Raw genomic sequence first — 19,903 nt, forward strand, 5'->3', positions numbered from 1 at the left:
CCACCTCGTCAGGTAATGACGCTGCGTCTCTTGCTTCATCTCCACTCCAGTCAATATGTTGGCCATCAGAACGCGGCAGTCAAAAGTGTGGGCTCACTTTACCAAACCGAATGAAAACTCAGCTAGATGAAGTCAGTGTGAGCTGTACTGTCATTTTTTTTTAAATTATGATTATTATTTTCCTACAGGGAGATGACCAAAGCCCTTAACCCAAGTTACTAGCCCCCTTCCAGAGAGATACTATCTGAAACCCTCATACCTGCTTAAGTTAAACTTACACCCATCCTCACTAGGGCTTACAACAGTTGTTAGAGACAAGATTTGCTCGCTGAATCTTTTTAACATATTTTCACTTGATTATTTTTTACATCAAATTATGTATAGTAGTATCGATAAGAGTATCGATAAGTATTGGTATCGATAAGCAGTACCGATATTGGCATCGATAAATTCCTAACGATATACATCCCTTCTAACGGATCATGGACCTTTTCTTAATTGTTTGTGTTTTTCTTTTTCTGTATATAGTGTAGCAACACATGTTCAACAAAGAGGAGAGGAGCAGATTATGTCAAAGTAAACCATTCACTGGTTTTCAGGCTTCATCGGGTACAAGGCTGCAGGGGTTTCAAGGCAAGTCTTTGTGTAGGAACAGATACTTGATATTTGTGAAGTTATGAGAGCCTGCAAAAAAAACATTCATGTTCTGTTTCTTATCAGTGAAACTATGTCATGTGGCGCCTGCTCATAACCTTGACTATCAGCGACCAAAACAATACAGCTGTGGTTGCTATGGATACTCAAAACTGTAACTGCATTGCTTTTCGTTGGCTGCAGAGCTGGTTGGATAGAAGAGATTGTGCATGGATTTTATTTTTATTCTTTTAGAGGTCGATAAAAAGTTTGCCTCCGATCAATGATAAGCTGGAATATCTGTTGAGCCTCTCAAACATTTACACCTCATGACCACAGACTGACTCACCCAAGCATCAGAGACTATCCAAAGGGAGGAATAAGCTTTAGTACCACGGACAGTCAGTCCCTATTGACCTTGGTGGAAAACACTGTAAAGTCAAGATAAATTGGAAAGGACAAATCAAAAGAAGTGAAAACTGTGCACTTTCCTGTGTTTCAGAGAAATTCACAGGATGTAAAATCATGTCCATGTTTGCCAGAAACATGGAACAGCAGTATTTTTTTCATGTTTTTTAATGTTAAAGTACGTTAAAGTATGTTAAGTACACACTAGGGCTGGGCGGTACCCAAAATTCATATCACGGTATAAATTGAATCCCTTCACGGTAACGGTATATATCGCGGTATAAATGTCGCGTTTTTGAGCATTTATTGTGCAGAAGAACAACAGAAGTAAGGATAGTGCCTCAGAAGTACAAAAATTCTTACAAAAATAAAGTGGATATTGTAAACAGTACTTCAAGTAAGAGAGGTTTTCTATAAGGCAAATGGCAAAAACAGTGAAAAGGTTCTGTAATCCAAAATAGTGCAAAAGTTACCAAACATTAAATTTTCCACATCTTAAAGAACACAAAAATAAATAGATATTCTAATAACACTACTTCAAGTACACAGAACAGGCTTTTGTTCTCTTGTGCAAAAAGTGTCACTGAACACTTGGTTTCATATTTCAAATTAAAACCAAGCTGCAAACACAAACACTGAACTTCAGGTGCCAACAATAAGGTTTTTTTCTCTAATCCAAAGTAGTGCAAAAGTTACCCAACAAATTTTCCACATCTTAAAGAACACAAAAATACAATTCTAAATAACACTACTTCAAGTACACAGAACAGACTTTTGTTTTGTTTTATCTGTTGTGCAAAAGTGTCACTGACTGATTGAACAATATATTTTTAAGAGAGAAACACTTACAGTACACTTAGCATCTTTTCAGTAAAAAACAACAATAACAACACTGAACTTTAGTGTTTACTCCAGTTCACTTGCTTCCCAAGTTCCCATCCTCTTTTATAGGTTGTTAGCCAGAAACACAAGCTTGTCCACAATCTCTGGCTTTAATGCAGACCGGTGGCATGTGACAACGTTGCCACCAGTGCTAAATGCCCTCTCTGAAGGGGCACTGGTGGCAGGAATGCAAAGATATTTCTTTGCGAGGTTTGCCACCCTTGGGAAATTAGCCTGGTGCAGCCTCCACCACTCTAGTGGGTTAGTTTCTCCGTCAACTAACACTGACTGCAGGTAGCTTTTTATCTCCACTTCAATGACATCTCTGTCAGAGAGAGCAGATGGGCCAGGCTGAGTGGATGCTTTTTTGAAAAAACTGCCCAGACTTCATTTCACCTTCTCAGCCTCTCTCTCCACAGCTCCACCAGCAGCTGCAGTGCTTGTCTGTGGGGCTGACTCTGTGTTAGGTACAGCTTCAGCCTGCTTCTCAAGCAGTGCTTGAATTTCCGCTGCTGCTCTGGTCTTGATGTAGTCCTTTCTGTCATCAGCTATGTATGAGTCTTTAAAGCGTGGATCAGCAAAGGACGCCATGTCCAGCAGGTCATTGGTAGCAGGGTCAGAGTACTTATCATTAAGATACTGGAGGATGGCCGTCTTCATGTGTTTTGTCAGGTCTGTGTCATCATCAGAGTGAGGAAGAACTGTATTGTTCAGTAGATGGAGCACAGGTTTGAGGTATGACACACTGACGTACTCCTCCCCAGACAGTGCATCGGTGAGCTCCATTAGAGGGCTGAGGGTCTTGTTCACAGATTCCCAAACATCAATGTCCTGCCAAGTAGGTACCAGATGTCCGGTCTTTTTATCTGCTTTCAGGACCTGTGATATGGCCTTCTCCTGTTCAAGAACCCGCTCTATCATTTGTTGTCGTGACCCCCACCTTGTTGGTGTTTCGGTGATGAGCCTGTGAAGAGGCAGGTGTAGGTCAGCCTGGGCAGCAGCCAATTCTCTCTTCCTTTTCCATGTATATAAAAAAGCACTCCCAATCTTTTTACACGCGCCAACTGCTCGCTCCACACAAGGATCTTTCACACTTTTCTCTGTTAACAAAGATAAAATTTATTAGTTTAGTTTCACCTACAGAGCATCAGTCATCTCTTCAACAAAACATAAAAATACTATACAGTTATCTAATAACAGATTAAATTAATGAATCTGAATAATTTTACACCATGGAGGTGTGAAACTTAAAATTATCTTTATCAGTGTCCACATTGTGAATCACCCTAGGAGGCTGACACACACACACACACACACACACACACACACACACACTGTTGAAAATTGGAAATGCAAATTACAGTGTATAATGTTACACTTTAACCTACCAATGGCGAGATGCAGCCTGTGGCCGAAGCACTGCAGTCTTCTCCAGTCATTTAGCGTCACTGCCTTCACCACGTTTGTGCTGTTGTCGGTGGTAATACAGACTTGGGATTCTTCCCTGAGGCCCCATAACTCCAGCGCATCCTTTAATCCTTCTGCTATTGCCTCACCCGTATGGTCATCAGGGAAATACGAAATCTGCAAGCACCTGCTGGCCAGTTTCCACTCATCAGTTATGTAATGAATCGTGAGGCTGATATAAGGCTCCATGGTGCGACTCGACCACAAGTCCATAGTAGTCGCGGAGTATGTTAATTCACGGAGGTCTTTCTCAACTTTCTCTTGGAGCTGGCCATACAGTTTGGGCATTTCTGTCTCAGTAAAATACTTGTGGCTTAAAGGCTTGTATCTTGGATCAAGGGTTTTAATCATGTGTTTAGACCACGTCTTTGCACAAGTGTGTTGTGATGGCTCTTGTTATGTCGTTCTACCACATGCTCTTTCTGTCATAAGGAGTACTCTTGGAAAAGGCTTGCGCAATGGAGGTCTGTTGTTGGGTAGCGGGGGAAACTTTTTTCTTTCCTCCCATGTTCGTAGACTGAGCCGGTGTTTGAGCCGAGCGCAGCCTCTGGCTCTCTGCATACTCGAGCACATGTTTTGATTTCAAATGGTAAAATAAATTGCTCGTGTTACCTTTGTTGGCGGTCACAGTTACTCCACACATCTTACAGACGACATTTTTCTGCTCAACATCCGACTTTTTAAACCCGAACCACGTCCAAATCACGGATGTAGCACCGTTTTTTTTGACCAGCTCCTCCTCCTCTGCCGTTACTGTGCTTGCGGCCATTTTCACACATAGGCAGGTGCCATGACGTCATCGGCGGTATGAGGGTAGAGGACAAATCTCTACCGTGGCCAAATTCATATCGTTTCTACCGTCATACTGTGTATACCACGCAGCCCTAGTACACAATAAAGTATATCCTTAGCATTTAAGAAAATTCAATTAGCTCTTATTGTGGTTGTCATTTAACTAGTATCAGGTAGTATCAGGTGCATCAGAGGAAGTAGGGCTGGGCGGTATGACCTAAAATTTATATCACGGTATAAATCGAATCCCTTCACGGTAACGGTATATATCGCGGTATAAATTTAAGTGTAAAAGTTATTATAGAAGTGTTTCTGAATGGGTTTTGTAGTCTCTTAGCAAAGCTAAATTGATAAAAAAAAACAACAACAACAAAAGCAAAGATATAATGTATTTTTTAGAGCATTTATTGTGCAGAATGCAGATCTCAAAACTCAAAATTAAAACCCAGTACTCTATGGTGCAATATGTCCCCTGGGATCTATATCAAAAGGTAATTTCCTTCTTTTAGCAAAATCCTAAATGACTGAGTTGTGTTTTTTCCACCTGGACCTTTATGCTCTGCCATTTCTCCTCTAATCATCACGCTGTAACCTGTGACAGGCTGCTATGATACCACAACTATCACACATTCACATATGGAGTTTTTTGTGGAGCCCCTAGCGTCACATAGGTTTACATTACCAAAGGTTCATGACAAACTCTCTTGCCGAAAACCAACTCCCGTGTGCGCATGGCGAGAGACGAGAGGGAGAGACGCTGTGCTGCTGCCAGAGGAGACACTGAATGAGTTCCCTCCGAGCGGTAAGTCGCTAAAAGAGTCTGAGAAGTCCGGGGCTGTTCATAAGACATTAACTCACTCACTCACAAGTTCTCCAGCAACACATGTTGCACGTGCTACGCTAAATCACGGACGTGAACCAGCTCCTCTTGCTGCGCTGTCTGTGCTTGCAGCCATTTTCACACTGAGGCAGGTGCGATGACGTCATCGACAATAGGACGGTAGAGCACAAATCTCTACCGTGGGCCAAATTTATATCATTTCTACCGTCTACCGCATATACCGTGCAGCCCTAAGAGGAAGCTGTTTTAATTTCTTCATACACATGCTGAATCATGACAATAAAGGTCTTTCTATTCTATTCTATTTGAAACGTACCTGCCACTGATAGTGTAATGCTTCTTTCACAGTAAGATTGGGGTAAAAGCATAACAAACATGTTCTCACTCCCAACTCGTCAAATATCGGCATTTAGTCTGTGGACTTTCACATCTACTCATGATGCACTACGTATTCTGGGTGCGTCTGTTGTTGACATCACGGGACGCGTCAATATGGCTGTTACATGGTTGTGTCTAGAGTGTGGTCAAGTTTAGAAAAAAACAGTTATTTGGCTCAACATTCATTTCTTGCTACTAGGGCTGGACGATTAATCGAATTTTAATCATGATTTCGATTTTGGCTTCTCACGATCATAAAAACATTATAATCGAAGAAAAACGCACGGTGCGGCGTGTATGTAAGTGAATGCACCTGTGTTATGTGCAGCAGCGGCAAGCGTGTGCGGTGTGTATCTATAATATGTGGAGTGAGCGATTGAGAACATGGCAGAAAGGCAGCCTTTGGTTGAGACGAAAGGTAGGACAACTTCAGTCATCTGTCATTGTCACGCTGTCGTGTCTGCCCCCCAAGGCAACACGAGTGGGAAAAAAAGTCCAAAATGAAAAAACACTTCTGGTTGCTGATAAGTAGTGTTTAACTTTTGATTTAACACTAAAAATTAAAACCCTCAGTGCGCACTGCAGCGCAAGCAGACAGATGCTCGACTCAGAGCAGCATGTGTCACTGACACCAGACCGGTGGAAAATGTCACCATCAGCATATTATTTTACATCAATAAAATCTATTTTATCATTATTTTGAGTCACATTGTTGAAAAAATTTAGCTGTCTGTGTTCAAGCAGGATAATAGGTCTCCATTCATTGCACACCGGGCTTTCTATTTCCTTGTCGGAGATGGTGTTGCGTTCAAGGTCCTTCAAGTGCAAAGTTAGTCCACTAAACAAGCTTTTTTTCCACAAAGACCGCCTCATATCGTTAGGATGAATGTCAGAAAACATATAGAAAACAACATGTAAACATGTTGTCTTACCTTACTGGTGTGGTGCCATGTTTGTTGTTTACCATTTAGCTCTGCTTTCCAAAGCGTGGCCGAAATATCGCGGGAACAAGCAGCGATCTCATATCGTGCCTGAAATCTCGCGAGAACAAGCAGCAACAGCTGGAAGGCATTCATTTATTTTATGAAAGATTTATAGAATAATGGCTGACTTTTTGCCAGACTTGTGGAGGAGGAGTTTGATTTTGCAGAGTTTGATGGCCACCCTTATTTATCTGAGCCAGAATACACTGACGAAGAGCTTCGTGAAATTGAAGAACGGAGGAGGGGAGAGAGAGAGGCGCAACAGGTAGAGGACGAGAGAGGAGAAGTGGCTGCTGCAGGGCTGCGTAGCTCTGGAGATTGGTGGTGTACCTGTGGATGCTGTGCCCCACTGCCCACAGAAGAGGAATGCCTCTGTTGCAAGGAATGGGACCGGTTGCAGCCTTATTTTCAAGGTCTGGATGTGACTGAGGACGAGACACCTCCACCTGGAGTAGTATCCAGCTGGGCTTTATCTAGAGCTCGCAAGATATATTTCGGCTGCGCTTTGGAAAGCAGAGCTAAATGGTAAACAAACATGGCAGCACACCGGTAAGGTAAGACAACACGTTTACATGTTGTTTTCTATATTTTCTCTGACATTTATCCTAACGATATGAGGCGGTCTTAGTGGAAAAAAGCTTGTTTAGTGGACTAACTTTGCACTTGAAGGTTGCCCATTCACTTACGTTTTAAAAGGTCTGACGCTACTATGCGCCCCGGCTGTATCTAGGCTAACGGCTAACGTGCTAACTATTATTTTTATGTTACTAGTCACTTGAAACAAATTTAGGACGATAGGAGACAGGTTGAAATAAATCGAAATTTCCCTTTAACACTACATAGCCTGACTTCCTCCTGTGCTCCCATCATATGGGGGGGGCAGCCTGCATTGTGGTGCATAACTTTAATAGGTATGAATATGAAAAATAAATGACAGTAATCTTAACATATACATGCTATACTGTATATGTATATATATATATATATGTATATGTATATGTATGTATATATATATATATATATACAGTACAGGCCAAAAGTTTGGACACACCTTCTCATTCAATGCGTTTTCTTTATTTTCATGACTATTTACATTGTAGATTCTCACTGAAGGCATCAAAACTATGAATGAACACATGTGGAGTTATGTACTTAACAAAAAAAGGTGAAATAACTGAAAACATGTTTTATATTCTAGTTTCTTCAAAATAGCCACCCTTTGCTCTGATTACTGCTTTGCACACTCTTGGCATTCTCTCCATGAGCTTCAAGAGGTAGTCACCTGAAATGGTTTTCCAACAGTCTTGAAGGAGTTCCCAGAGGTGTTTAGCACCTGTTGGCCCCTTTGCCTTCACTCTGCGGTCCAGCTCACCCCAAACCATCTGGATTGGGTTCAGGTCATCTGCCGCAGCACTCCATCACTCTCCTTCTTGGTCAAATAGCCCTTACACAGCCTGGAGGTGTGTTTGGGGTCATTGTCCTGTTGAAAAATAAATGATCGTCCAACTAAACGCAAACCGGATGGGATGGCATGTCGCTGCAGGATGCTGTGGTAGCCATGCTGGTTCAGTGTGCCTTCAATTTTGAATAAATCCCCAACAGTGTCACCAGCAAAACACCCCCACACCATCACACCTCCTCCTCCATGCTTCACAGTGGGAACCAGGCATGTGGAATCCATCCGTTCACCTTTTCTGCGTCTCACAAAGACACGGCGGTTGGAACCAAAGATCTCAAATTTGGACTCATCAGACCAAAGCACAGATTTCCACTGGTCTAATGTCCATTCCTTGTGTTTCTTGGCCCAAACAAATCTCTTCTGCTTGTTGCCTCTCCTTAGCAGTGGTTTCCTAGCAGCTATTTGACCATGAAGGCCTGATTCGCGCAGTCTCCTCTTAACAGTTGTTCTAGAGATGGGTCTGCTGCTAGGACTCTGTGTGGCATTCATCTGGTCTCTGATCTGAGCTGCTGTTAACTTGCGATTTCTGAGGCTGGTGACTCGGATGAACTTATCCTCAGAAGCAGAGGTGACTCTTGGTCTTCCTTTCCTGGGTCGGTCCTCATGTGTGCCAGTTTCGTTGTAGCGCTTGATGGTTTTTGCGACTCCACTTGGGGACACATTTAAAGTTTTTGCAATTTTCCGGACTGACTGACCTTCATTTCTTAAAGTAATGATGGCCACTCGTTTTTCTTTAGTTAGCTGATTGGTTCTTGCCATAATATGAATTTTAACAGTTGTCAAATAGGGCTGTCGGCTGTGTATTAACCTGACTTCTGCACAACACAACTGATGGTCCCAACCCCATTGATAAAGCAAGAAATTCCACTAATTAACCCTGATAAGGCACACCTGTGAAGTGGAAACCATTTCAGGTGACTACCTCTTGAAGCTCATGGAGAGAATGCCAAGAGTGTGCAAAGCAGTAATCAGAGCAAAGGGTGGCTATTTTGAAGAAACTAGAATATAAAACATGTTTTCAGTTATTTCACCTTTTTTTGTTAAGTACATAACTCCACATGTGTTCATTCATAGTTTTGATGCCTTCAGTGAGAATCTACAATGTAAATAGTCATGAAAATAAAGAAAACGCATTGAATGAGAAGGTGTGTCCAAACTTTTGGCCTGTACTGTATATATATATATATATATATATGTGTGTGTGTGTGTGTGTGTGTGTATATCACGTCTTATTTACAATTAAGGAGGACTAAATTTGGCGTGTTAATGTGTATCATTAATAGCTTGCTAGTAATTAAAAAATAAGTTTTCCAGCTAATGAGGGGGCAAGAAACAAGCTGGCTGGTAGTTGATCAATGACCAAGTAGTTTAAGAACACATGCACACACACAACCAAAAAAACCCACAATGAATGTAAAAAAGTTCACATCCCTGTTTCCAACAATGACTATTTGCTAGTTAATTCATCTCATTTTCCCCTCAGGATTTACAAATTATGGTAATTATGTATCATGACTATAATGTATGATGATTATGAGGAATGATGGAATGTTTATTTGCTAACCAATTTAACATAACAAAGTAACAAAAAATTTAGCTTGGGCGCATGAGAAATTACATGAATCAGTCTGTGAAATACTGACTTTGACATCTTTCTTTTATCACTTTCAAAGTCCTCAAATACCTTGTAGGCCATTTATTTTCATGATGAATATATAACTGTGAAGCTTGGCCACTTCTTGCACATCACACTTTGCATAATTGTTGCTTGATGTAGCTTCTTAATGTGTTAACATGTGTTACTGCTTTGACATGTAATCTTTCAGATTGATTTCCAAAATGAATCTCTCCACCCGAGTCCTCTGAGTGCCTTTCTAAGATTCATGAATACACTTGGTAGCTGTGCTGTCTTTGTAGATGTGCTTACTGGTGTGTTTGTCTGTGTGTGTATGTGTGTTTTTTAAATCTCCCAGCAGCCAGAGATGGAGTTATCTCAAAACCCAGACTCCCCTGTTACCATGGGATGCCGGGCATAGTGATGTTTTTCCCCCTAAAAGTTTTTTGTGAATCAGTGGAGCATTTGAACAACACACTCAAGCACACAAAACTTCACCACCGTTCCTTCTTCCAGGCATTGCAACACTACATTTAAGGTAAACTCTAATTAAGGTTACAGTTACACTGCAGGCAGATTGTTTGAAAGTATTATCCTTTTTTATTTTCTGCCTGTTTACATCTACTTCGAAAATGAGGTTACAGATGGAGGATGTGCCTAAACATAACATTGTCCCGTGCTGTTTTTTAATCTCTACCACTGTGTAAAATCAATAATCTAAATTCCTACTGTTTTATTTATCAATTTATATTTAACCTTAAATTAAACAGGAAGTCAAGTTGCAGTATACACTCAGCAGCCACTTTATTAGGTACACCTGTTCAACTGCTCATTAATGCAGATAGCGAATCAGTAAATCACGTGGCAGCAACTCAATGCATTTAGGCATGTAGACATGGTCAAGACGACCTGCTGAAGTTCGAAATGAGCATCAGAATGAGAAAGAAAAGTGATAAAAGTGACTTTGAACATGGCATGGTTGTCTGAATATTTCAGACACTGCTGATCTACTGGGATTTTCATGCACAACCATCTCTAGGGTGTTTTGAAAACACCCCCATTTTCACAGGTAACTTAGCCTGTCCCCCCCGCCACAGGAAATAATTAATCCTGGAAAGCTGTTGATGTAGCACTTTTTTCCACCAATGAGAATTTGGTCGGACGAGAGCATATCGACCAAATAAACGACTAGTCGACCAGGAGACTACAGCCCTACTCCTGTCAGCTAGAAACAGGAAACTGATGCTACAATACGCATGGGCTCACCAAAATAGGACAATAGAAGATTGAAAGAACGTCTGGTCTGATGAGTCTTGACATTCAGATGGTCAGAATTTTAAGTGAACAACGTGAAAGTATGGATCCACCTGCCTTGTTTCAACAGTTCAGGCTGGTGGTGGGAGTGTAATGGTGTGGGGGATATTTTCTTAGCACACATTGAGGCCCCTTAGTACCAACTGATCATTATTTACACCCCACAGTCTACCTGAGTATTGTTGCTGACTGTGTCCAGGCCTTTATGACCACAATGTACCCATTGTCTGATGGCTACTACCAGCAGGATAATGCGCCATAAAGCTCAGATCATCTCAAACTGGTTTCCTGAACATGACAATGAGTTCACTGTACTCCAATGGCCTCCACAGTCACCAGATCTCAATCCAATAGAGCACCTTTGGGATGTGGTGGAATGGGAGATTCACATTATGGATGTTAATGTAACCCTACTTAACGTGTGCTTTGCTAAGTTTACAGGTATATCTAATGTCTAAGTTCGATGAGGAGACTGGCATAAAATGAAGCAGTGAAGTACGCAATGACATTACCCAATTCTTCCCTTAATAACTCACATTAACAACCGGATATGTTTAGGTTTAACTGTAATGTATTTCTGTTCTTTTTCCGGTCTTATTTCTTTTCAGTTACAAATTATTTCCTTTTCAGTTAGAACAATAATCTTCCTTGTGTTACTGAATTTACACCTCTATAATGGACATTTTGATACAGAAATGTTACATTTGTACACCTCACTAGTGTGTCTCAATCTCAATAAAAAGTCTCAATAAAAAAAACAGCCTGCACAAAATGTACAGAGCAATCATTCAGTTATCCATATTTATCCACAGTTCAGTTGAATTTATTCTCAGGCAATCATCAACACATACTACAGTGCATAAGTTATCTCACTGACTCTACATATTACCAAAAACACATAAACATACTGACTGTTTCTGCCCATAGCTCAATTAACAACAGTAACTTCATATTTTTCCCACAGTGCACATTTTCAAATAAAACCACTTCCATTAATATCCCTATCAGATTATTAACTCATCCCAACTGTTTTTTTTACACACAGTAAAGCAATAGTTTCTCAAATTTAGCAATTATTCTCAAGGTTAGCAACAAGTCAAGGTTAGCAGCAACAACTACAGTTAGCAACTAGTGATGTGACGTTCGCGAACGAGCTGAGTCTTTAAACCGGCTCTTTGAAGTGAACGAGTGAACCGGCTCTTTAGAGTGAACGAGCCAGTTCCTAATTCACGTTGTGTTGATGACCCCCCTCGGTTAGAAACGAAAGGTAGGAAGCTAACCCACTATCAGCACTTGCTTGTATTGGCAGGCTTGTTATTTATAAAGGGCGTTGCTATGGCTGTACCAAACTTTATATGTGCAGGGTCTATTCTGGGTCCACATTACAATATCCAGATCATGTGATGTGATAAATCAGCAATGTGATTCGTCATTGAACCCACTAACACCCGCCCTCCACAAACATACACACACAGCCCCCCCCCCCCCCCCCCCCCCCAAAAAAAAACTATTAGCAACAACCAAAATGCTAATCGCTCAGCTAGCAGTTAGCTTACCGGAATATTCGATACACACGCCGTTTGGACGAGGTCGGCAGCTTCGCGGCAGTTGTAAACTCCTCTGTTAGCTTCCAAAGGATCCTTCCTGATTTTCTACTTTAATCAAATCGGCTAGGCCGTTCAACTTTCGTGCAACAGCAGCCTGCTGATGCTGCTGTCGTGCTCGTGTCTCTCTGTCTGAGTAAAAAAAAGGTCACACGCACCCTTACCTCCCTCTCTCATTTACGTCACTAGGGGGTGCTATTTGATCATAATAACTGAGGGGAGTATTTTCTAATACTGTCACCTGTATGATGACTTTGTTTTCATAATGTCTGAACAGAGTACCAGGCTACATTCAGCTGACAAATGCTATCATGTCAGCATGGACCAAAATCTCTGAGGAATGTTTCCAGCACCATGTTGAATCTATGTCACCAAGTATTAAGGCAGTTCTTAAGGCAAAAGGGGGTCCAACCTGGTACTAGCAAGGTGTACCTTATAAAGTGGCTGGTGAGTGTATGCCTTTTACAAGACAGAGTTATTTGAAATCTTAGATATAGATATATATAATAAATACACATATATTCACATATCTAATAATGCGTGTGACATTAGACATCATAATGACACAAAGCATTGAAAATGAATCCCCCACGGGAGCTGGTTAGAGTGGACACATTTTCATAGGGCAGATGCAAATGGAATATAATAAGCTGACAGTTCTGTTTGATATCAGGCAAGGTAAATATAGGTTATATTACACATTATAGAATACCTCCTACCTATGTATTCATTGTCAAGGAAGTGTTCAAGGATTATTATGTTCACAGCCATTAATGTGCTAACCAAGTTTCATTTTCATCCCTCTTAATCTTCAGCCATCTGGCAAATGGCTGAATTAGTCTGGGCAAAAAAAATCACATGGACTTGCCAACTATTCTGCCAAGATATCAGTGATAATGGTGCTTGCAGATGACTTGCACATTGATTACAGGGTAGCTTCCCCTGCACGTGCAGGCTCATTGTTGAATCCCAATGCTGTTACTGGAATCAGAGCGTCATATACTACAGTCCCTGTTTTTTTGGATTGAGTCATCTTTATCTCTTCTTTTCCATTGGGAAAGGTAATTTTTATAAAAGCTATGAAACTAAAAGGTGTAACTGCTGTGACAGCTCTACAGACCCAGACGTTGGTACTTTAAAGAAGCTTCCTGCTGTAAATCAAACACAATTTGATTTCTTTACCCTGTGGGCCTTTCAGGTTCAGGGGCTAACGTAATGCCGGTGTAATTCCAATCCTCTAAAGTATCACTGCCTCCACTTTCGAAATGGTAAACAAACACCATTCCAGAAGCAGAAAAAGGTTGGCAAATATTCTGTCTCTCACCAAAGGATGAGGAGATATGATTGTTAGAATAGTGAAGATATGGCTTAACAGGAAAGGTCACCAGGTCTCCAAATCGATAAGCTGCTTCTCCTGGCAGTCTGAATATGAAGAAAATTTCGATTCCAAGAGTGACTTTTTACTGATGGGAAAAAGTTGCTGGAATGAAACATACCATTAAAACAAACGTGATGGACCACGTATAATCACTGCCAAAGTTTTATTAAAGCAAAAAGTCTGTAGCTGGTCCTAATTGGGATTGAAGCTGTAACCCTGAACCCTGTACTGCATTGCTCTACTAATTGATTTCTACAGAAGACATATTAAAAATGTAACATATTCATTGAAGGTGGAAATGACCTATGGCTAAGTCCCACCAGTTTTTGTTCGGTTTTAGACCACAACATCAACTCAGCGCGAATAAGATTAACAATGATGTCTACATCTGTTCTAGGTAAGTCAACATCATGTTTGAGGCAACATATTGTCACTTTGCTGGAAAGAAATATAAAGTTATCTTTAACATCTCTAGCTAACGTTAGCTAAAGTTAGCCTAATGTTAGCTCCTAGCTGCGTTGTTCATCATGTCACTTTGTTTGCTGGGAGTTCATTAGCCTATTTTGTTCTAGTTTTGTACTTTGGTGATCGTGCATCATTGTTAGCTGTTGTCCATAGGGCTCTAGTTAAGCTAACGTTAACCTCTGGAGCTTAGCTTCATTAATTTATCTGTAATTGCAGAGATAACAAAGGTTGGCAAACATTATACTGAATGATTCAATGTAAATACTGCAGCACCAAACTAACGGAGAGACACTTTTGGTAAAGATGGTAAAACGACCGTTATCCTTTTCTCATATTCTGAGCCAAAAACCTTAACTTCAGTGGCACTTAAACTTGCTGTCTTTGATGGTGACGGCAACGAGATGCGGTTCACAAGCGTACACTGTGACCTGTAAATTTTGGCTAAATTTAAGCTTTTCATCGACCTTCTGTCTTTATGCACTGTGTGTATGATTTGTGTTTTTATGTTTATGTATGAGCAGCTGAAAATGCAATTTCCTTAGGCATTAATAAAGTACCTACCTACCTCAACAATAAAATGATGAATTTATCCCTCCAATGCATAGTTTAGGCCCTTTTTGTTACGTCTCAATGGCATCTGATTGTTATGTCCCCAAAAATCATCAGTTGCCTCCTACAAAATGCCGTGTACTTACTGTGACACCTGCCATAGTGCCGGTCACTGAATGTTGATAGTTTGTCGAGTGAGTGGAGGGGGGCGTGGCTTAGCCATAGGTCAATTACAAAAGAAGAAAACCAAACTGAAGTCACCTGCAGTGTAATTGTTAGTAGAATACCATTGCCTGTACTTAAGTTTAAGGGACAGTTCACCCCCAAATCAAAAATGCATTATTTTTGCTTTTGCCTGTTATTTCAGTCTAGATGGTGTGAGTTGCAGAGTGCTGGAGATATTGGCTGTCGAGATGTCTGCCTCCACTATGATGGAACTAGATGGCATAGATTGGCTTGTCGTGCCCAAAGCACCAAAAAAATAAATTTGAAAAACACAACAGCAATGTGTCTTTCTCTAATCCATATGCAGAGGGAAGCATTACTCTTCTGCTAGCTGACCTAGCACCACTGAGCTAGCTAACATTACAGCTCAGCTGTGAAGGGCAACATCAGTGTTAAAATCTCGCGCTTTCACAAGCTCGAGCCTCTCCTCCATGAGAAGATGCATGCTTAAGAGAACCGTTCCTACATGAAACTTCTCAGAGCAATGTCTGTGGATTATTTTAAGTAACCAGGTGATAAAGAGACATTGCTGGATTTTCTCGGTGCTCTGAACTCCACAAGCTGAGTGCCATCTAGTTCCATTATATTCAAGAAAGTACATTCTGCAACTCATAGCAAAATAATTTAGATTGATAAATAACACTAGGTAAGAGTACAAAATCATAGACTTTATAAATAATGGATGTTGCCACCTTGACTTTACCCATGGTTAACAATAGTGCTAGCTGCTAGCTTGGTTAGCATGGTGCAGTTATAGCTATTCTTAACTGTCAAAATGCTATTGCTAATTATTAGCAGCAAAAAAATGGCTTAAAGCAATTGAAAGAAAATGTAATTACCAGACAAACTGAACATCCAACCTCTTAGAGGGTCTTTAGGTCTGACCAAACACTTAACAAGATGTTACAATTAACTTTCATTAACTGAAAACACATTAAAGAAGCAACAGCTACAGCTGCACCTTAACTCTGGTATATGGGGTTATGCCATGGCTATGTTACCTACCTAACATTGTCACCATGGTAGCAACATCATGAAGTGTTGACGTCAAAAACGGGGGATTTAGCTATAGAGACCAACACTGTTTTATACCAGGCTGTAAATGTATTTGTTACTGCTGGAAAGTCGGGTATTTTAACTTGGGGGTCTTTCATGAATTGACTCACTTTGGGAGGCAGCCTCAAGTAGACATTCAATGAACTGTTTTTGGCATTTCTGAGTTGGCTATCTTTCAGCCCTGGAGGTTGCCACTTGAGAAAATACGTATTTTTGATGTGGGGGAGAACTGACCCTTTATTTATGCACAGGCACATCACATTTGACCATCGCTTCAGTTTGATTTCTTTCATTTGTGAGTTCTAACCTAATTAGCAGCATTGTATTCCCACTTCTGCAGTTTGTATGTCCACCTGAGGTTTAGAGCCTTCTTCTTTGTCTCTCTGTTAGTTGCTAATTTGTCTGCTTGTCGCTGGATTGCAGGGAGTGGAAAGTGTACAATATTCCGCACATTTTTTTAGACACAAAACCCTTTTGTTTTCTTAATTTCCAGAAAAAAAACTTTCCCAAAAAAACAAATTGAATCATTTATCAAATATGTTATTTTTCTCCTGTGGTATCATTATAATCAGTACTAAAGGTAGAGTTAAACCTTTCCCTTTAAATAAATCCCATAATGGACACATTATTAAGTTTGCAACAAAGTCATGCAGAGTAGATACATTTCTAGGCCTTTTGCTTTTCATTTAGGGCCTAACTTGGGTCATATAGCACAGACATTACCCCACTGCTACACCAGATGCATGGACTAGTCCAAATCTCCTCTGTATACAAGACTGGCATGTTTTAATATACATTATATTAGTGTCAATATATCAACCATAAAACTAAGCAGATAATGTGGCTCAGCAGACAGTGCTCATAAAAGTATCATCAGCCTGTCATTTCAAGATAATTTGACATTTGTACAGCATTGGTTTATGCTGGCTTGTTTGTTCTATATATGAACAATAGATCATATCATCAGGCTTTGACAGGTTTATGGCTTAACCTGTCTCTCTTTTGCTATCTCAAATAATAGATCAAATTAGTAAGTATCCCTTCCTGCATTACAATGTCATATATTTCATATAGGGGCCTTTGGCAGCTACCATGTACAACACATAAATAACCAAGAAAAAAGAGTCTATTTATTAGAAATAGTTTCTTTTCATTATTATGTGTATAGTTTCCCATTGCTAAATGATATAGATAACAGTCTGGCTGCACCAGATGCCACAAATGAGGATACTGTGAGTTTACTATAAATAATGCATTATGTCTGTATTTCTCTGCATTAGTCCCGTAACATGGCACCAGCTGTGTGTGCTCAAAGGTTTGTCACATAACTACATTCTGTCCTTGCAAACATGTGACATCTATAAATGAGTGTATTCATTAGTTCTGTTTTATTGTCTCTGTACTTCTCTCTGGAACTGTTTTCTGAGAGGAAATGAGAAAAGATTTAACTGTATTTTCTTATAACTCTCTTTATTTAGAAATCCCACTCTGAAACTATCCAAAACATAGCATGAAGGAAAGAAGTGGTGAGTCTCTTTTGCAACTCATATTTTTATTGCAAGAATTTGAATAATCTAGTTCAAGTCCTTTTGGCTGAAACTGAGAGTGGTCACTGCCAGTATTTGGACACAACACACATTTTACTTTGTTTTGGCTCCATGCTGTTTAGTCTGGATGCAAAATGATGAGATGAAACTGAAGTTCAAATGAAAACTAACGGCTTAGATCACTCTCAGCCAAATGAAAGGCATTATTTATATGCACAAAGCTAATGACACCTAGGTATCCCACTTCCCAGGTAAGAACCTTAATCTAAAAGTCCTAATAGATAATGCAACACATCCTAATACAGTGGTTCATAAGATCTCTCATGAAAATGCTCATGCATCCATCACTATGATATTTAACAAATCAGCTCTCCATTAATGCCATCATTCATTACCTACTTTATGTAAAGGTACTTTGGTTAGGTTTAGAAAAGTAAAGTTACATATGTTAGATTAGAAGATTCATGGTTGGGCATTGTCATGTTGCATATTTAAAGTAAGGTTATGTAGGTTAGGTTTAGTAAAAGAAACATGGCTGAGCATCATCACATTACATACTTAAGGTAAAGTTATGTACTTAACGTAAGCTTACATAGGTTAGGTTTATGAAAAACATGGTTGGGCATTGTCACATTACTTACTGAACCTAAAGCTATGTGCTTAACATAAACTTATGTAGGTTAAGTTTCAGAAAAGAAACATGGTTGGGCGTCATCACATTACAAAAGTTATGTACTTAACGTAAGCTTACATAGGTTAGGTTTATGAAACGAAACATGGTCAGGGGTTGTCACCTTACTTACTAAACCTAATGTTATGTGCTTAACATAAACTTACATAGGTTAAGTTTCGGAAAAGAAACGTGGTTGGGCGTCATCACATTACATACTTAACGTAAAGTTATGTACCTAATGTAAACTTAATAAGTAGGTCAGGTTAAGAAAAAGAAACCTGGTTGGGCTTCATGACATTACTTACTTGACATAAAGTTATGTACTTACTGTAAACTTATGTAGGGTAGGTTCAGGAAAAGACACTTGGTTGGGTGTTGTCACATTACTTACTAGGGCTGTCAGAACGAACTTCGCTATTCGAAAACAATTTAAATTATTGTAAAAATAAGCATATTCGAAGTTGGAAACTAAGGTTTGAATATTTTGGGGGAAAAAAAAAACGGCGCTCTACCATGCATTAAGAGATGTTTTTGGGGAAATACATGACTGTCAGAGAAGCCCCGTTTACAAACACACCTACAATCTATCTCCTCTCCTCTCCTCTCCTCTCCTCTCCTCTCTTCTCAGCAGAGGGTGCCCTGTCAGCCCTGCACTGACAGTGACAGGGCGCATCTCTTTGATCCGAAGTGACACAGCCCGTTTGCTCATGCTTCGGGGTCGTTCAATAGAGTAATTGCAAATAAATATTGTTTTAATGTGTAACTATTGAAATGTTCACAAGGGCTTTCATAAATTCCTACATTGTTGCGGCACTTGAAGTGAGGAGGAGCAACACGTCTCCAGCTGCACAGCTGTGTCAGTACCGACACCGCTGCACTGACAAGCCGGAGACGCTCACTTTGCATGTGATGCAAAATATTAAAATAACGTCATTATAGTCTCGCTCACCAGACCTTTCTCAAGAAAAGAAAGGTCTGGCTGGGCCGACTCTCACTTTAAGATTGGAGGAAAAAACGCCCCAGCTGCTTGTATTTCTTTCAACCAATCACAATCGTTCTGGGCGGTGCCACAGCAACGGTGCGCTTGCAAAAATATTGCTGGGGGGAAACAGGTTTTGGTGTAACACTCCCACAAAAATATCGCCTACAGGACGTGGCAGAAAAATGGCTACATCCCCGCAAGATCAAACACCGCAAAAGTTAGTAAAGGACGTGTTGAAAACGGTTGAAAACTGTTACACAACCGGAGGTGGTAGGGCGGGACTTCAGCGGGTGGCTCGTTCCGCCCAATGAGAGGCTGATCTCTGCAGCGAACTTCCGCCCACTCAGACTAACGTCATTATAACACAAAAAAATATAAAAATGTGGTGGTAGGCCTAGGCTATAGCATATACCAAGGAAAAATTAGAATATTATTCGAATTTTTAACATAAAAAACATTAAAAATTCGAATGTGATTTTGGGGGAAGATTGACAGCCCTATTACTTATGTAACGTGAACTTATGTACTTAATGTAAACTTACATAGGTCAGGTTTAGGAAAAGAAACATGGTTGGTCGTTGTCACATTATTACTTAAAGTGATAGTTCAGGTTTTTGGACATGAAGTTGTGTGAAATGCTGACCATCTGTAG

The 19,903-nt window shown here is 40.2% G+C and overlaps 1 pseudogene; it reads right to left on the reverse strand.

Annotated features, from left to right (window-relative positions):
• Positions 1-1,986: 1,986 nt before the first annotated feature.
• On the reverse strand, positions 1,987-3,678 carry LOC144467056 (E3 SUMO-protein ligase ZBED1-like; annotated as a pseudogene).
• Between the last annotated feature and the right edge of the window lie 16,225 nt (positions 3,679-19,903).

This window comes from Epinephelus lanceolatus, chromosome 15 (assembly GCF_041903045.1).
Source record: "Epinephelus lanceolatus isolate andai-2023 chromosome 15, ASM4190304v1, whole genome shotgun sequence".
Taxonomy (NCBI): Eukaryota; Metazoa; Chordata; class Actinopteri; order Perciformes; family Serranidae; genus Epinephelus; species Epinephelus lanceolatus.